An 18,926-nucleotide genomic window follows, 5' to 3' on the forward strand; every position below is an offset into this window, starting at 1 on the left:
AGCAGACAGACGATAACCAAAGATCCTATTTTCTTGAATCTCAGTTAATACTGAAATCCTCAGTGGAATGAACATAACAAAACAGAAACAGACTTAAAGATACAGAGAACAAACTCTTTGTTATCGGAGAGAAGAAGGGTAGGGAGGAGCAAAGTAGGTGAAGGGGATTAAGAGGTACAGACTATTAGGTATAAAATAAATAAGTTGCAAGGATGTAATGTACAGCCCAAGGAATATAGCCGATATTTTATAATGACTTTATGTGGAGCATAATCTATAAAACTGTTGAATCACTATGTTGTACACATGACAGTAAAATAATATTGTATGTCAACTATATTTCAATTTTTGAAAGTCTTTAGTTCTGAAATTTATCTGATTTCTTTTTTGTGCTGTCACATCATCAGCACGGTCATCAGGTCATTGTGGGAATCAGTTTTAATTTGTTCTGAGTCAGTTCTTTGCAACAGAGTAATGAAACTCTTTATTTGCAATAAAGAAGCCCAAGCATTTCAATAAAGAAACCCAAAGCTTTAGCAGCCTGAATTGGCTCAGTTGGTTTTGGTTTATGGCAACTGTCACCCTCTGGAGCAGACAAATGCCTCTAGGGATGGAAAAGGCAGAGGTTGAGGAAATCCTTTGGAGTGCTTGATGTGGTTGTGGAAGGGAGTAGGTTCAGAGGTTTTGGACATACCTGGGATGTTGAACAGAGGGGCCTCCTGAGTGGAGAGCCCAGAACCCTGGGCTCAAGGAAGGGATCAGGCGTGGCCTAGCCCTATCCCTGGTTCAGAGTTGATACTTCTTCTGTCTTCCTTCAGACCTCTTTTGTTTGCTCTTTGCATATTTGTGTTCAAGAAGGGGGGCAGTACCACGTTTTTACAGATGAGGAAAATGAAGCTCAGAAAAGCTAAGTAGGTAACAAAAAACAACTGACACAGTCAGTGTAAGGTGGAGTGAGGACTTAAAAACCAAGGACTCTGCCTCCCAATGCAATTCCTTTGACCTCTGACTAGCACTATGCTGGACATGACTGATTGATCAGAGGGTCTTCAGAGAACTTCCCCATTCAAAAGATATTGTGCTGCAAACCCAGGGTTAGTTTTGCTCATTCCTTTCTTTTGGCACCCTCTTTCAAAACATGAATTGGCATATTAAAGCTTTAACGCTCTTTTTTTTTTTGCCATGCCATATGGCTTGCAAGATTGTAGTTCCCTGACCATGGATCAAAACTGGGCCTTTGGCAGTGAAAGAAGAGTCTTAACCACAGGACTACCAGGGAATTCAAGACATTAACACTCTTAAGTAAGTTCTTTTCTTTGTTTACTCACATCTAAGACAAGAATGTTTGTGTTAGGAGTTTTACAAGCAGAGATGACAAGGGCTCTGAAAAGGTAAGTGAGGGATGCTGAATTTAGATTTTCCCTTTTCATAGTTTTGCTTGGAACCCCATAGGACTCATGACACATGAAATCTTGTTCTCCTCCTGGGGGAAGAAGAAATGAATCTGGACTCTTCCAGGTAATCTCAGCCGCTGGTCTGTTGCCCGAACCTCTCACCAGCTGCAGGCCTGTCCCGGTGCCCTTCCCCATGGTGGTGTCCAGCCTGTGTGTGGCCATTTCCTCTGATGGAGGAGGCCCTGGGAGCTACCCACACCTGGGCAGTTACAGCCTTGGGGAATATCCATCTGCTTGGAACTAGAAAGCTACTTGGAAACTCTGTTCCTTGGCTTCTATTCTGCCTTCTGGAACAAGGTAAATCAGGGCCCATCAGATTCTTCCTTCAGGTGATTTCAGAAAACAATTGTCCAGGCTTCCTCTTTCTCCTCTTCCCTGTCTCTATCTCTTTTGTTCTTTTAACTTTTTGTATATGACAGGATCTCCAGAACACTTACAATCCTGGCTGCCAGCTCTGGTTATACTGCTGCTGCTGCTGCTGCTAAGTCACTTCAGTCGTGTCCGACTCTGTGTGAACCCATAGACGGCAGCCCACCAGGCTCCCCCGTCCCTGGGATTCTCCAGGCAGGAACACTGGAGTGGGTTGCCATTTCCTTCTCCAATGTGTGAAAGTGAAAAGTGAAAGTGAAGTCACTCAGTTGTGTCCGACCCTTAGCGACCCCACGGACCGCAGCTTACCAGGCTCCTCCATCCATGGGATTTTCTAGGCAATAGTACTGGAGTGGTTTAGAATTTGTCAATTCCTCTCATAAAGCTGGCGCTCAGAACTGATTGGTCACATTCATTCATGTTTGTCTATTTAACAGACATTTATGTGGGCTTGCTCTATGCTGAGTCCTGGGCACATGTCTGGGGGATACAAGATCAGATTCAGTTCATGGCTTTGTGGTGCTGATTAATTTAATTATCAAATAATCAGACTCATTCTGTCACCTCCAGTCTGTCTATCGCACCCCCTTTTCTTCTCTTTGAGAAAGACACAGGAAGAGACAGGCCAAAGTTTCACAAAAAGAGTGTTGGGAAAGGCTCTGGATGAGTTTTGAGGCAGGGCTCTGTTGGCTCAGCCAGTTGTGGGGAATGCAATGTCTGGGCAGCAGTTTTTCACAGCTATCAAGGTCTTCCCCTCATAGCAGTGAAACTACATTTCTCTTTAATGTCTGCCCTGGCCCTGGAGCACCAGCTTGAATCAAGGCTGGGTCAGTTGTCCCAGGCTGGCCCACTGTCTGATTCTCAGAGCTCTGGATGTCCACTGTGGCAGTAGATGGTGCAGGTCAGTGTGGCTCCTCCTGCCAGCCTTAGAGTAGTGACAGCTGGGGCACAGACTGCAGGGCAGTAGTGAAGTAGAAACTTGGTCTCCTTCCCCAGGCTCAGGAATAGCAAGAGACCAGCTGATAACAGTATTATTTTTAGTCTTGTTGCTCATGTTTCATTATTGTTTTTATTTTTGTGTACTGATGGTTCTGATCATGCAAAATCTAAAGAGGAGTTTCATCTCTACAGACACCCTGGGCCTGGGAGCTCACCCAAGTAAGAAGAAATGAGAGGGCATTATGAAAGAGCCAGACATGAAGTATAAGTTCTGCCCCAGGTGACAGAGCTGGAGCTGGTGGCAGGATTCTGACTTTGAAGAGGATGAGACACATTGGGATGAGAAATCTGAATGGCCTCTCAGTCTGAGTTGAAAGGAGGTGAATTTCAACCCATTTCCTACATGGTGGGCTTGGGAGCATGGGGCCCACCTCTAGTGTTCCTTCTACCCAAGGGACTGCAGACCTGTCTTTGGAGTGTGACCTGGTTATTAGAGAGGAAGAGGCTTATAAGGTTGAAATAGCTTAAGATCAAGGCCAAAATGAATAGACCCAGAAAGTTTGGAAGAGAATAAAAGGCAGAGTGATGGTGATATGATGAAGTTTTAGGTTCTTGCTGGGCCTTGAATTCCTGCTTTGAAATCTGTTTGTCCTCCTAGCCGAGGAGCACTTTGGAGCTGAGCTGAGCACTAGCCAGCTGTTCAAACCTGGGTTCTAGTGCAGAGTCTTCAACTGTCCACTGCCAAACCATGCGTCCTTGGACCAAGTACTCCTCTCTCTGTTCCAGCTTCCACTTTTGTTGACTCACGAGCCAAAGAAGGGATGTATGAGTGTCTGTGGACACCTGGTGGCAGTTTAGAGGAATTAAAGCCAGGTCATCAGAGAGCAGAGCTCTGTGTACATTGCACAGGTATGTGTCATGTGTCCCAAAGCACTGCCTGGGTTTGGAAGCTAAGTTAGTCAATCTGATATCAGTCTGAGGGTTTCATCCTGGGAAGATGGTCCTGTTTTATAGTTCAGATTTGTCTAGAAATTTATCCTTGTTGCTGGCCAAAATGCTACATTTGGTTTAGTTTGACTGTTCCCATGACTTCTTCCCAGGTGGGGCTAGTGGTAAAGAATCTACCTGCCAATGCAGGAGGCACAAGAGACATAGGTTTGATTCCTGGGTCAGGAAGATCCCCTGGAGTAGGAAATGGCACCCTATTCTCCAGTACTCTTGCCTAGAAAATTCCATGGGCAGAGGAGCCTGGTGGGCTGCAGTCCATGAGACCACAGAGAGTTGGACACAACTGAGCACACAGGACTTCTGTGAACAATTTCCTTTCTTGGTCCCACAGATTTTATTCTAGGGGTAAAATGCTTGTGGATCTGGGACTTACTCAGCATATGAAATATACCATAAGTATTATGGTGCTTAGCAAGACTTTCAAGTTCCTATTGTCATTCTCATTTTATAGATAAAAAACTGAGGCATGGAGAGAGGTTAAATGACCTACCTGAAGTCACATAGCTAGTCAAAGAGAGGGAGTGGATTTGAACGAAAATGATCTACTACAGATCTCTACCTTTGAGTTTGAATAAACCACTGACGGTTTGACATTCATGTACATTTCTTGAGGGATCCTGAAAAAGCTCTTCAGTCAGTCAGTAAGTTCAGTTGCTCAGTCATGTCCGACTCTTTGTGACCCCACGGACTGCAGCACTCCAGGCTTCCCTGTCCATTAGCAACTCCTGGAGTTTACTGAAACTCATGTCCATTGAGTTGGTGATGACATCCAACCATCTCATCCTCTGTTACCCTCTTCTCCTGCTGCCCTCAATCTTCCCCAGCATCAGGGTCTTTTCCAATGAGTTGGCTGTTTGACTCAGGTTGGTGGGTGTTTTTATTCTATTTACACCTTTAGTTGATTGGATAAGATCTACTGATGTTATGCATAGCAACCTGCTTTATTCAAAGTGCACTGATTTAAATGTTGAAAGTGAAAGTCGCTCAGTCCAGTCTGACTCTGCTACCCCATGGACTATACAGTCCGTGGAATTCTCCAGGTCAGAATACTGGAGTGGGTAGCCTTTCTCTTCTCCAGAGGATCTTTCCAACCCAGGGATCGAACCCAGGTCTCTCACATTGCAGTCGGATTCTTTACCAGCTGAGCCATCAGGGAAGCTCAAGAATACTGGAGTGGGTAGTCTATCCCTTCTCCAGCGGATCTTTCTGACCCAGGAATTGAACCGGGGTCTCATGCATTGCAGGCGGATTCTTTACCAACTGAGCTATCAGGGAAGCCCTTTAATGAAACATCCATGGAGTATTTATTCAGTTATTTCCTTTAAACCAATGTTAATCTCTCACTTTAAAAAGTTAGCCTCAGAGCAAAATAATATTCAAGAAAAGGGGTTGTTATACTCGTAGTTTCTTTTTAAAACATTCAAGAGTAAATAATTCAAGCATTTCCAAAAAGCTTCAGTTCAGTTCAGTCGCTCAGTCGTGTCCAACTCTTTGCGACCCCATGAATTACAGCACACCAGGCCTCCCTGTCCATCACCAACTCCCGGAGTTCACTCAAACTCACCTCTATCGAGTCGGTGATGCCATCCAGCCATCTCATTCTCTGTCGTCCCCTTCTCCTCCTGCCCCCAACCTTTCCCAGCATCAGAGTCTTTTCCAGTGAGTCAACTCTTCACATGAGGTGGCCAAAGTATTGGAGTTTCAGCTTTAGCATCAGTCCTTTCAATGAACACCCAGGACTGATCTCCTTTAGAATGGACTAGCTGGATCTCCTTGCAGTCCAAGGGACTCTCAAGAGTCTTCTTCAACACCAGAGTTCAAAATCATCAATTCTTCGGTGCTCAGCTTTCTTCACAGTCCAACTCTCACATCCATACATGACCACGGGAAAAACCATAGCCTTGACTAGACGGACCTTGGTTGGCAAAGTAATGTCTCTGCTTTTTAATATGCTATCTAGGTTGGTCATAACTTTCCTCCCAAGGAGTAAGCGTCTTTTAATTTCATGGCTGCAATCAGCATCCACAGTGATTTTGGAGCCCCCCAAAATAAAGTCAGACACTGTTTCCACTGTTTCCCCATCTATTTCCCATGAAGTGATGGGACCAGATGCCATGATCTTTGTTTTCTGAATGTTGAGCTTCAAGCCAACCTTTTCACTCTCTTCTTTCACTTTCATCAAGAGGCTTTTTAGTTCCTCTTCAATTTCTGCCATAAGGGTGGTGTCATCTGCATATCTGAGGTTATTGATATTTCTCCCGGCAATCTTGATTCCAGCTTGTGCTTCTTCCAGCCCAGCATTCCTCATGATGTACTCTGCATAGAAGTTAAATAAGCAGGGTGACAATATACAGCCTTGACGTACTCCTTTTCCTATTTGGAACCAGTCTGTTGTTCCATGTCCAGTTCTGAGTGTTGCTTCCTGACCTGCATACAGGTTTCTCAAGAGGCAGGTCAGGTGGTCTGGTATTCCCATCTCTTTCAGAATGTTCCACAGTTTATTGTGATCCACACAGTCAAAGGCTTTGGCATAGTCAATGAAGCAGAAATAGATGTTTTTCTGGAACTCTCTTGCTTTTTTCATGATCCAGCTTACGTGGCACCTAAAACCATCTTCGACTGACCTGAAAACCATCTTGCATCCTTAAACAGTGTCCACAGAGCTGCAATTAAGGAAGGAGCCTGACGCCCCGCCTGACCACTAGGGGGCATACTTGCCCACCGTCCCAGAAGCCCCGGGGTTTTTTCCTACTGTGAGATGTGGTGCCCCCTCCCCTGGAGGGCTGGCACGGTGCTCCCAGACCCGGGCGCCGTTAGAGGCCCAGAGCTGAGCCCTGGGGTACCGAGGCCGCTCGCTATCCTGAAAGGGCTGCTGGGGTTCGTAGGGGAGGTCAGGCCGGGACTCTGACACGGCGCCCTCCCAGGTGCGGAGGGTCCACTTCACGGAGGAGGAGGCGGGAGCGAGCGGGGGTGGTCAGGCAGCCCAGCTGCCTCGTGCACTGCGGGTGTGTTTGGAAAGTGCGAGAGGCCCCGCTTCAGGTATCTGCCTCAGAGACACTGGTGCGCGTGGCCTTGTCTGACCCGGGGAAAGTAGAGAAGGCTACTTCCGGAAAGAGTGTCAGGGTCTGGCTGACTCAGCCGAGTGACGCTGTTGGGAGCATCCTAGGGTCACATGGCCTTCTGGGGAACGTCCACCTTCCTCTGCGGTGGCTGGATGAACTGGGCGGCGTTGGGATCCAGAGCCCAGGACTGAGGTCGGGCCTGGCTTGAGGGGAGGGATGGTTGGTGTGTCACACCAGATGATCTAGAACTCCCCAGGTGCCATGAGCACACCGTGCCTTGATTTCTCTTATCAGTATTTTAATTTAAATGGTTTCACTACTTTACTTAAGTGAAAACATTCATTTTAAAATTAAACTTTCTTCATCTATAAAATTGTAGTCATGGCATGTGTGTCAATGGATTGATGTACAGATAAATTAATACGTGAAAGTTCTTTAAACAGTACCTGACACTTAACATCTCAGTATGTGGTACTGACTCAAAAACACTGGGACATATAGTCCTTCAGAGGAGGTTTTAACTCTCTTCCAGAAACTTCCCTAATGGCTCAGACTGTAAAGGATCTGCCTGCAATGAGGGAGACCTGGGTTTGATCCCTGGGTTGGGAAGAAACCCTGGAGAAGGGAATGGCAACCCACTCCAGTATTCTTGCCTGGAGAATTCCATGGACAGCGAAGCCTGGTGGGCTACAGCCCATGGGGTCACAGAAAGTTGGACATGACTGAGTGACTTTCACCACCATTCCAGAAACTTTTGGAAGTTGCTGATTTGCAGTATAGCTTTCTTTCCTTTTTTTTTTTAATGGGTAGCCTGAGTGTCTTCACTTCCTGAAAGAAGTTCCCTGCAACTCCATTCCCCACTGTAAATTCATCAGGTTAATTGCTGAGGTAGCTACTAAGTAGGATTGCCAGCAGATGGCCCTAGTGCACTGTGGTTGTGTTTGCCTTTTGGGGTTTAATTTAGGGATGTTTGAGGGTGTGGGTAGGAGATTTCTTACTGTAGTTTTTTGCTTTCATCATATTTTGGCCTTTATTTGATTCACTCTTCAAATATTTATTGGATGCTTATTCTGTTCCAGATGCTATTCATAGACTTGATATACATTTATAGCATCTGGAACAGAGAAAGAGCCTTGCTCTCATGGATCTTACATTCTAGCAGGCAGCAGTAAAGGTAATAGATTAATGATATGGTATGTTAGAAATGTTATGGAAAAGTGTAAATCAGAGTGTGTGTGGGTGAGGTTGTTGAAATAGGCTGGTTGCAGTATTGAATAGGGTGTCTAGGATAGGGCTTGTTAAGGTGGTGAGATTTGATCAGAGTCAAAAGAAATGAAGTTAGCCAAGCAGAGATCTGGGTAAAAAGTAGGTATATTTTTATTTGAAGCAGTTACATGTGTGTATGCTAAGTCACTTCCGTTGATTTCGACTCTTTGTGATCTTATGAACTATATATAGCCCACTAGGCTCCTCTGTCCATGGGATTCTCCAGGCAAGAATACTGGAGCGGGTTGCCATGCCTTCTTCTGGGAATCTTCCCAACCCAGGAATCGAGCCATCTTTCATCTTCTGCAGTGGCTGGCAGGTTCTTTACCACTTGGAAATTCCCTGGAGTAGTGACATTTACCCTGATTGAGGCTCAGAGAAGTGAAATGACATGGCTGAAGTCGTGCAAAGCTGAGATTGCTTACAAAGGTGGTATAGTTACCCCTCCCAGTTTCTAGCTCCATCTTCCTTTACCACTCTTTGTTTTCCAGGGTGTTGGAGATTTCCTGTAAACCTGCAATTATGTCTTTCCTTCAACTCCTCTCTATCCCTGTTTGTCAGTCTTTTCCATACTCTGTATAAAAGTATATATATATATATTTTTAAGCAAGCATAGCTTGCTTAAGTGATGACTTAGGTTGGTTTGGCATATTTCCACAATTGGGTAATACCAAACTTCTCTGTGATCTTTCTTTTTTATGTAATCAATAAATATGTATTTGCTTCATGCTGTGGAGGATAGAACTGAGTCATGGTCCCTGCACCTAAGGGACTAATAACCTATCCATGAACATTTTTGACCTTTATTTCTTCTCTTTCATCTAGTATAGATACTTTCCCCCAACAAGTCCACTGATGATCTGTACCTACAGCATAACCTTACAATTGAGTCAGCAGATTTAGTCACCCAGTCTTGGTATATGGGTTCCTGAACTCTCCCCTAGATTCCTTTTGTTGCCAGTTGATGCATGATGTCCTTGGTTATCCCCCAGTCACAAGTCTGCACTCCCTGTAGCCTATTTCCAGACCAGGTCTGTGAGACCAGGCTTATGCTTTATCCTCTACTCCTTGACTTTGATTACATACCCCACCTAGACTTTTAGTTCTTCACCCAGAACTGTCTCCTTGCCACCTATATTCACAATTTTATAAATCTCTCCAATCTCTTGATTGGAGATTTTATGTCTTCCTGTTGGAAATTATGCTTCTTGGACACTGATATGTAGACTTGTGAACTTGGAGACTATTCTTGGTTCCCTTGAACTGACTCTCTGAGCCTGAGTTATTTCTCTCAGCCTTTGACCCTGAGAACTCTGGATGTATACTGAATTCAAGTTTGAAAGAAGACACGACTGCACAGAATCTTTCTTTTTTTTTTTCTAATCTGCTTTTATACAGAATATGGAAAAGACTGCCAAACAGGGATAGAGAAGAGTTGGAGGAAAATAAAGAGTATGATGCAACATATGAATCTGTGCTCTTCCTTTGCCCCAGAGTGAGTGTGAGGATTTTTTTTTCTTCTGACAAGAAAGGCATCAGTGTGTTTTCTGAATAAGACCTTGATCAGGGTAAGCAGTTCTTTGTGTAGTACATGGTACTCACCCCAGAATTAAAGGAGTCCCTTTAAATGTATGTTTCCAGTGTCAGCAGATAGTTTCTCTAATGTGGGCATCCTAGAGCTAGGTGACATGTGCCTTTGTTCGTGTCACTGAGGTGATTGCAAGCCTTGTAGAGAGGCCCTTTCATTCTGTGGAGGTTAAACATGGTTGGCATGTCTTGGCATGAGTGAGTGGGTTGAATTTCTCCTACCCCAAAAGTGGCATTTGCATCCAATGATTCCTCTTCCTTTCCTGGATACCTGCTGGTCTTCCTCTTTACCATTTTGACTTTCTGTCTTGAAAAGAGTTAAGTCTTAGGATATGATTTTACCTTGTTCATTTGGGTTCATTTGGACTCACCTCACATCTCTTCATATGTGACCTCTGTCTCCATTCATCCTTTGACTCTTTCCCCCAGGTGTTTCCAGAGCTAAAACCACTTCCTAAACCAGAGTCATCTCTTTGTTGACAATATTCTGAAATACCTCTATCTGCTCCCTTGGGTATGCATGTGTGTATGTGTAAAATTTAATTTTTTTTTAAACCCACATGGCTAAACCATTACTGTACCTTATTTACAACTTCTTCACTCATTGTTATGTTTAAATAATCAATATGAACATAATAGTTCATTCTTTTTAAGTATTCCATAGCATTGCAATATGAGGATATTGTGTAGTTTATTTACCCATTTACACATTCTTCATTACAAGCAGTGCTGCGTCAGTCTCGTAAATATCTTTTCACACAAGGTAGCCAGTGTTGTGCTTTATAAAAAATTGCCACATTATTCCCAAGTGACTGTATTGTTTCACTTTCCCACAGGAAAGCACTTGGTGTTGCCAGTATTTTAAATTTTGGCTGTTCTAAGGGGTTTGTAATAGTACTCATTATGTTTTCATTTGCATTTTTAGATAACTAATGACATTAAGCATCTTTTCTTGTGTTTATTAGCCATTTGTGCATCTTGTCTTCTAAGTGTCTTCAAACTTTTGCTCATTTTTAAATTGAATTGTTTGACTCATTATTTGGTTTAAAAATTTCTTTATATATTCTGACTTGTTTGTGAAGGATTGGACCTTGGAAAATAACTATTTGCATTAGTTCCTTGTCTGACTACTTGTGTCTGAGAATGGAATGAAACTGAAATGAGACAAATCTCAGTATTATTTATTGTTATAAATAAATAAAATTTATTTATTATTTATTGTTCACCATTATTTATTGTTAGTTTTAATACAGTTCAATTATTTGAACCCAAAGGCTTGAAACAAATATGTTACAATCAAAGCAAGAAACTTCATAGCCATGGCACATAGTCTTCCTTTCCATATGAGTATAAATGATATTTTCCTATGTGGAAAGGCCAGTGAGATACAGCAATAGTTTGGAACCATTGTATTTCCTTGCTGTTGCTTTTCCAGAGTTTTTAAACCTGAAACAAATTCTTTTGAGTTGATGTGGGTGGGGGAGGGAGGTCTTGATGAAACCAAGTCAGAGCCAACATTTGGATCCTTTCATCTTGAACTGACTCTTTCTTGCTCTTTAACACACTGGCTGGGAAGAAGCACCATCTGTTTTAATGTCTCTTGTTAGTTTACTGATTAAAGATGCACCTAAGAATAAAGGCTTGGTGGTTTGATAAGCAAAGAAACTACCAGGGTTATCTTTATTTTTAGGGCCTTCTTCTTTCTGCCACCATCCAGTATGGGGCACGCCAAGAATTGTGGTCCATGTTGCTATAAGAGAAACTTTGGTTCCAGAACTGGTAATGTAAATTTTTTGCTCTTTAGAGATGAAAGCTTAGCTTTGACATCCTGTAATGAGTAAGGAGCTGTCAAAAAGACAGCTAAGTCAAGTTCCTAAAATGTTTTGCATTATTCTTCCAAATTTATTCCCACACCTTATTTATTTCCTAAAACAGTAGTCCCCATAGCCTTACATTCTTTGAAAGGAACCCTTGAACAAGGAATTGAGTATAAAGTATTGGTAGTATTGGATTTAGACTGTCCATAGAAGGGTGTAAACTGTCTAAAGCCACAACTTGAGGAGCTTTCTACTTGTCTATAACTGCTTCCTGGTTGCTCTTCATTATACTTTTTCTTTTGCCATTCATTATAATTTGATGGCTACAAACAGATTCCCTTTGACCTTGGCTGCATCCTTGGCTTTGTTGCCTACATGTCCCTGATTATGCATGAAACACTCATATCCATCAAACTTGCTGCTTGATGAGCTGCAACTTCTACTTCTTTCTTTTTGACTTTCTACCCTGACCATTCCTGGCTGTTTCTTCTTGATCGATCGGTGTGTGTGCTAAGTTGCTTCAGTCATGTCTGACTTTTTGCCACCCTATGAACCGTAGCCTGTCAGGCTCCTCTGTCCATGGAATTCTCCAAGCATGAATACTGGAGTAGGTTGCCATGTCTGCCCTCCTCCGGGGATCCTCCTGACTCAGGGCTCAAACCCACATCTTTTAGGACTCCTACATTGGCAGGCAAGTTCTTTATCACTAGTGCCACTGGGGTTTGCGTCTATTTGGGGTTTGCTATGCCCATCATGAGTTCCACTTGAGCTTGACCTACATCTCCTTTGTAATTCAAGTTGTTCATAGCTTGAATACTGACAAGATCTAGAACCACCTTATTCAGAGCAAAATGAGTGACACAAATCAGACCCATATTGTTCAGAACTAGAACATTGACCCAAGGCAGATCCATGTTGACTCTGAGTAAAACACTGACTTGAATTCCCAGAGTTTGTATATTAAAAAGGAGCCTGGTACCCAGAGCCTGTTTGCCTTAGAGCACATTCTCATAATTGATAGCCTTTGGGAGAATTTCTACTCCTGCTCACTTATGTGGTTCACCAGAGGAACAAGTAGGATGGAGACTGAAGCAGCTTACAGGGTGCTTCTAGTTGGGGATAGTGGCCTTTTTATAGAAGGAATAATGGTCTATCTTAGGGAGGAGGTGCTTTCTCTGAGATGTCCTAATTCATTCCTAGACAAGCCCTACTCCACCTCCATCTCTACCTCTCAGGTATTTACCTTCTCACTTCCTTGCCTGTCCACCTGAGATTGTATTCAGTTCAGTTCAGTCGCTCAGTCGTGTCCGACTCCTTGTGACCCCATGAATCACAGCACGCCAGGCCTCCCTGTCCATCACCAACTCCCGGAGTTCACTCAAACTCATGTCCATTGAGTCGGTGATGCCATCCAGCCATCTCATCCTCTGTTGTCCCCTTCTCCTCCTGCCCCCAATCCCTCCCAGCATCAGAGCAGTTCCCAAATCTGGGTTAGTCTCAACTCCACTTGCCAGAGTCTCTGGACACTGCAAAGAAAGACCTCTTTGCTGTTCAGTAAAGAGTAAAGCATAATGCGTTGATAATCAATTTTGTGGGCTTTTAATTTAAGTTGAGTGGACATCAGGGACTAAATGTCAATGAATCATGAAATCTGATCTTTAGAAAGAACCCTGAAGATCATCGAGTCAAAGTATCTTTTTTAAACTTAGTTTTCATATACAAAATTCTGGTCAAGGTGTCACCCATGATATTATTACCTCATGGAATGGATAATGTCTGCAGAGGCCCTCTTGTCTCTTTACCTAAGTCTATTTATGAAACCTTAGTGGGCACTCATAAATGTGGCTTTCACTCAACCAGCATGTAACCTTGGGAAGAAATACACACTCTTTAGAATGGTATCCAGGGTCCCTCATGATCTGAGTTGTGGCCTGTCAACAGCCACATCTCCTCATTCCCTACTCCTCTTTGTGTTCCACCAGTAATTAATTTCATAAACCTTCCTGAATACACCAAACTATTTCATATATATATTCCCCTCATTATCTGCCTGGCAAACTCCTATTCATTTTTCAAACCTATCTTTGATATCCTGTAGGTAATCTTACTTGAGATGCTTGAGAGAATATAACTGTGTCCCAATTATTTTATTGTAAGATCAATCACACTATATTATACTCTCTTAAAATTGTGTTACTAGGTAATTAATATTTAATATAAAATTTAGAGAATAATATGACAATCAAAGAAAATGAAAATATTACCTGTGATCCTAATACCCACCTCATGCGACGAGTTGACTCACTGGAAAAGACTCTGATGCTGGGAAAGGTTGGGGGCGGGAGGAGAAGGGGATGACAGAGAATGAGATGGCTGGATGGCATCACCAACTCTGTGGACATGAGTTTGAGTGAACTCTGGGAGTTGGTGATGGACAGGGAGGCCTGGCGTGCTGTGATTCATGGGGTCACGGAGAGTCGGACACGACTGAGCGACTGAACTGAACTGAGCTGAATCTTAATACCCAGAGACAGCTGCTGTTCATTATTTGGTGCATATCCTTTCATGCATGCTAAGTTGCTTCAGTCGTGTCTGACTCTTTGTGACAACATGAACTGTAGCCAGCCAGGCTCCTCTGTCCATGGGATTTCCCAGGCAAGAATACGCGAGTGGGTTGCCATGCCCTCCTCCAGGGGGTCTTCCCCACTCAGGGATCGAACCTGTTTCCTTTTATACACACACATATATATTTGTCCTCGTGCCTATGTCACTTCCAGACTATGAGCTCCTTAGAATAGAGAACAGGCTTTATATAATCCCTGGGCTTCCCAGGTGGCTCAGACGGTAAAGAATCTGCCTGCAATGCAGGAGACCTGGGTTTGATCCCCGGGTCAGCAAGATTCCCTGGAGAAGGGAATGGCCACCCATTCCAGTATTCTTGCCTGGAGAATTCCATGGACAGAGGAGCCTGGCGGGCTACAGTTCATGGAGTCGCAAAGAGTCAGACACAACTGAGCAACTAACACTTTCACTCATATAATCCCTATGTTACTTATAGACACAGCACATTGGTTGGCACATTAAGGTCCCCGTAAGTGTTTGCCAAATTGAAGTGAAAGAGGAATAAGGATCATGACCGCAGTGATCTGCAGTGACCACTTCTATTTTTTCACAGGATTAGGATCTGTTCTTTCTCTTCCTGTGTTTACCTCAGAGGACATGATTTCACATGGATATAAACTGAATCATATGTTAGGGGTCGTCCTTGAGAACCTTGCTCTACACTCCGTCTGTTGGAAATGTACAGCACAAGTCTCACTGAAGCTGGGTGAAGTCACATAGACTTACAGCTTACACAAGATGATCATCAGGGATTGGGAAGGAGTGGTGGCAACTATTGGGAAATGATAAATTATGTGATTCCAAATCCAACCATTATTAGGCTGCATGCTTTGTTCCCGGTGTTACTCAGAGGGCTGCAGAGTCAGTACCCATTCTGTGGGCATGTTTCCTCTGGATGCCCGATTTGGGCCAGGTTGTCACGCTTCATCAGAGGTGTGACTGAGACTGTGGAATTGCAGGGGAGGTGGAATTTGTTGAGGGCTAATTTCCCTCAGGAATTGGCTGTCACCACAGAGGGAAGAAAGCATTGTGGATGAAACATGTTTTTGGGGCCAGTGCTCTCCTGCAGGAGGGGTTGGCAAGCTTTTCTACAAAGGATCAGGTATTAAATATTATAGGCTTGTAGACCAGATGGGCTACTCACCTCTGCTCTTACAGCATTAAAGGACTGTATAAACAGACGAGCACTGCTGTGTTTCAATAAAACCTATTGATTGACCTGACCCTTAAATTTCATAATTTCACATCAAAAGTTTTTTTCAACTTAACATGTGGAAAACATTTTTAGCTTATGAGTCGTATAAAAGCTAATGATGCCCTAGATAGGGCTTATGGGCTGTAGTTTGACATCTGCTGGACCTCTTTATTTGCTTGTCGGGAAGATTCACAGGTGAGGAGAATCTAGAGGGAAGAGAAGGGCTGGAATGTGTGGGACATCAGATCACTAACTGTTGGGAGAGAAATGCATGGGTGTTTGTGAAAGTTGGTGTATGTGAGGTTACAGGAAAGGGAACAAGTGACCATGAAAGGGAGGTAAAGTTTGACTTGGTTAAAGGAAGAAACTTTTAATGTTTGTGTTAGCTGAAAATGCAGTGAGCTGTTTAAGAAGTTGGCTGAAAATTCAATGAAGTCTTTGCACAGTAGTTGAATTTTTTGTCAGGGGGTATTATGTAAGCAGTTTTAATCCTTTCAGTGCTTTATTTTCTAATTTTCCTCCAAAATCACCAACCAGTGTTTGCTGATCTTTATTTCTCAGTTTGTGTCATGAAAAAACAGGTGTGTTGAGTGTGCCTTTTGGCCTCTTGTGTACTTTTTGAGAATTACTAATGTAAGAATTGTAGCAGATTGTCACAGAAGTCTTTTTGAAAACTGAGATTCATGATTTTATCAGATTAAGTTCTCCACATTAACAGGGTGGGCATGAAATCCCTCTCCCCAGTCTGCCATTGGTTTGGTTGCTGGTTTTCCCTTTGGAGGTGACAGGGTCCAGGAGAAGAGATTTCTTAAGATATGTGACATGTTCTAGGTTTTTCAGTGCCTTATATGTTGGTAGAAGAAAGGAAATTATGTTCCCCTTTATGCCAAGCACAGTGCTCTGTGCCCTTATGTACATCATTCTATTAATCCTCACAATAAGAGAAAACATGAAACTTGTTTTTAGTCACTCAGTTATTAAGTGGAAAAGGAAGACTCACATCTATTTCTTTCTAAGAATAGCTAGGGAATGGGGAACTCTTCCTATCTTGGGTAAGGAAGGGTTTGGGGGACCATTCATGAGGAATCTAATTTTGACTTAAAAAAACTAACCAAGAAACAAATAAGACTGGTGAGGATAAAGATATTTCTTCCCACCCCTGTTCACATAGTCACTTTTGTCTGCACGGTACACTGTTCTCGCCATCAGCTGGGTCTGAAATATGCTAGGGAAAGTCTCTCTGCTTGTCCTTTCCTTTCCTTTTCCCCCATCTCCCCATGAAGTTTCTGAGAGCTCTTTGTAGTTTAGAATCTATGAATGAGGAAACTGTAAAAATAGGAACAGAACAAGCAGAGAGTGTTACTGGTCATGATTGGGGTATTCAGTTCAGTTCAGTTCAGTCGCGTCCAACTCTTTGTAACCCCATGAACCACAGCACGCCAGGCCTCCCTGTCCATCACCAACTCCCAGAGTTTACCCAAACTCATGTCCATTAAGTGGGTGATGCCATCCAACCATCTCATCCTCTGTCATCCCCTTCTCCTCCTGCCCTCAATCTTTCCCAGCATCAGGGTTTTTCCCAATGAGTCAGCTCTTCACATCCGGGGCCAAAGTATTGGAGTTTCAGCTTCAACGTCAGTCCTTCCAATGAACACCCAGGACTGCTCTCCTTTAGGATGGACTGGTTGGATCTCCTTGCAGTCCAAGGGATTCTCAAGAGTCTTCTCCAACACCAAAGTTCAAAAGCATCAATTCTTTTGTGCTCAGCTTTCTTTATAGTCCAACTCTCACATCCATACGTGACTACTGGAAAAATATAAATGGAGTCAAAAGAAGTCAGCTGTAATATAAAACTGGCCAAGAAGCCTTTCTCCTCATATCCTTCTCTTCAGGTGTAAGGGTCACTTTTTCTATCTCAAAATAATAAAAATGGATCTGATATAACTTTATAGTTTATCATGGTTTATTTGGGAGTTGGGCCAGGCACCATGATCTATCTTTCAGCTCCAGACACAAGCCCTGGAATAACTACTTAAGGAGTGACCTTCCTATTCAGTTGCTTCTTTGTCTCAGTATTCTCTCTTTTTTTCCTTCAAGTTCTCAAAAATGCCCTACTTAGTTGGACTCCAGAGCTCATTCTTATTTGTATCCTCTTTTGCCAAGAGAATGCACTGGTCATAGCAAACACCCTCTTCCAACAACACAAGAGAAGACTCTACACATGGACATCACCAGATGGTCAACACCGAAATCAGATTGATTATATTCTTTGCAGCCAAAGATGGAGAAGCTCTATACAGTTAGCAAAAACAAGACCAGGAGCTGACTGTGGCTCAGATCATGAACTCCTTATTGCCAAATTCAGACTTAAATTGAAGAAAGTAGGGAAAACCACTGGACTATTCAGGTATGACCTAAATCAAATCCCTTACAATGATACAGTGGAAGTGAGAAATAGATTTAAGGGACTAGATCTGATAGATAGAGTGCCTAATGAACTATGGATGGAGGTTCGTGACATTGTACAGGAGACAGGGACCAAGACCATCCCCATGGAAAAGAAATGCAAAAAAGCAAAATGGTTGTCTGGGGGAGGCCTTACAAATAGCTGTGAAAAGAAGAGAAGCGGAAAGCAAAGGAGAGAAGGAAAGATACAAGCATCTGAATGCAGAATTCCAAAGAGTAGCAAGGAGAGATAAGAAAGCCTTCCTTAGCAATCAATGTAAAGAAATAAAGGAAAACAACAGAATAGGAAAGACAAGAGATCTCCTCAAGAAAATAAGAGATACCAAGGAACATTTCATGCAAAGATGGGCTCGATAAAGGACAGAAATTGTATGGACCTAACAGAAGCAGAACATATCAAGAAGAAGTGGCAAGAATACACAGAAGAACTGTACAAAAAAGATCTTCATGACCAAGATAATCAGGATCACTGACCTAGAGCCAGACATCTTGGAATGTGAAGTCAAGTGGGCCTTGGAAAGCATCACTATGAACAAAACTAGTGGAGGTGATGGAATTCCAGTTGAGCTATTTCAAATCCTGAAAGATGATGCTGTGAAAGTGCTGCACTCAATATGCCAGCAAATTTGGAAAACTCAGCGGTGGCCACAGGACTAGAAAAGGTCAGTTTTCATTCCAACCCCAAAGAAAGGCAATGCCGAAGAATGCACAAACTACCTCAAAATTGCACTTATCTCACACGCTAGCAAAGTCATGCTCAAAATTCTCTAAGCCAGGCTTCAGCAATACATGAACCGTGAACTTCCAGATGTTCAAGCTGGTTTTAGAAAAGACAGAGGAACCAGAGATCAAATTGCCAACATCCGCTGAATGATGGAAAAAGCAAGAGAGTTCCAGAAAAACATCTGCTTCTGCTTCATTGACTATGCCAAAGCCTTTGACTGTGTGGATCACAATAAGCTGTGGAAAATTCTGAAAGAGATGGGAATATCAGACCACCTGACCTGCCTCTTGAGAAACCTGTATGCAGGTCAGGAAGCAACAGTTAGAACTGGACATTGAACAACAGACGGGTTCCAAATAGGAAAAGGAGTGCATCAAGGCTGTATATTGTCACCCTGCTTATTTATTGTCACTCTGC

At 43.1% G+C, this 18,926-nt stretch overlaps 1 protein-coding gene across 1 annotated transcript in view; it reads left to right on the forward strand.

Moving 5' to 3' along the window:
• The window catches only part of LOC129535561 (NBPF family member NBPF4-like), a 319,223-nt gene that overhangs the window by 160,375 nt on the left and 139,922 nt on the right, over positions 1-18,926 (forward strand). Inside the window, exons 4-6 of the mRNA XM_088835766.1 lie at positions 1,202-1,302; positions 2,955-3,142; positions 3,549-3,671. The gene's annotated coding sequence lies outside the window, so the exon portion shown is untranslated. The remainder of the gene's footprint in view (positions 1-1,201; positions 1,303-2,954; positions 3,143-3,548; positions 3,672-18,926) is intronic.

This window comes from Moschus berezovskii, chromosome 4 (assembly GCF_049115385.1).
Source record: "Moschus berezovskii isolate FMDL1 chromosome 4, NW_MosBer_1.0, whole genome shotgun sequence".
NCBI lineage: Eukaryota > Metazoa > Chordata > Mammalia > Artiodactyla > Moschidae > Moschus > Moschus berezovskii.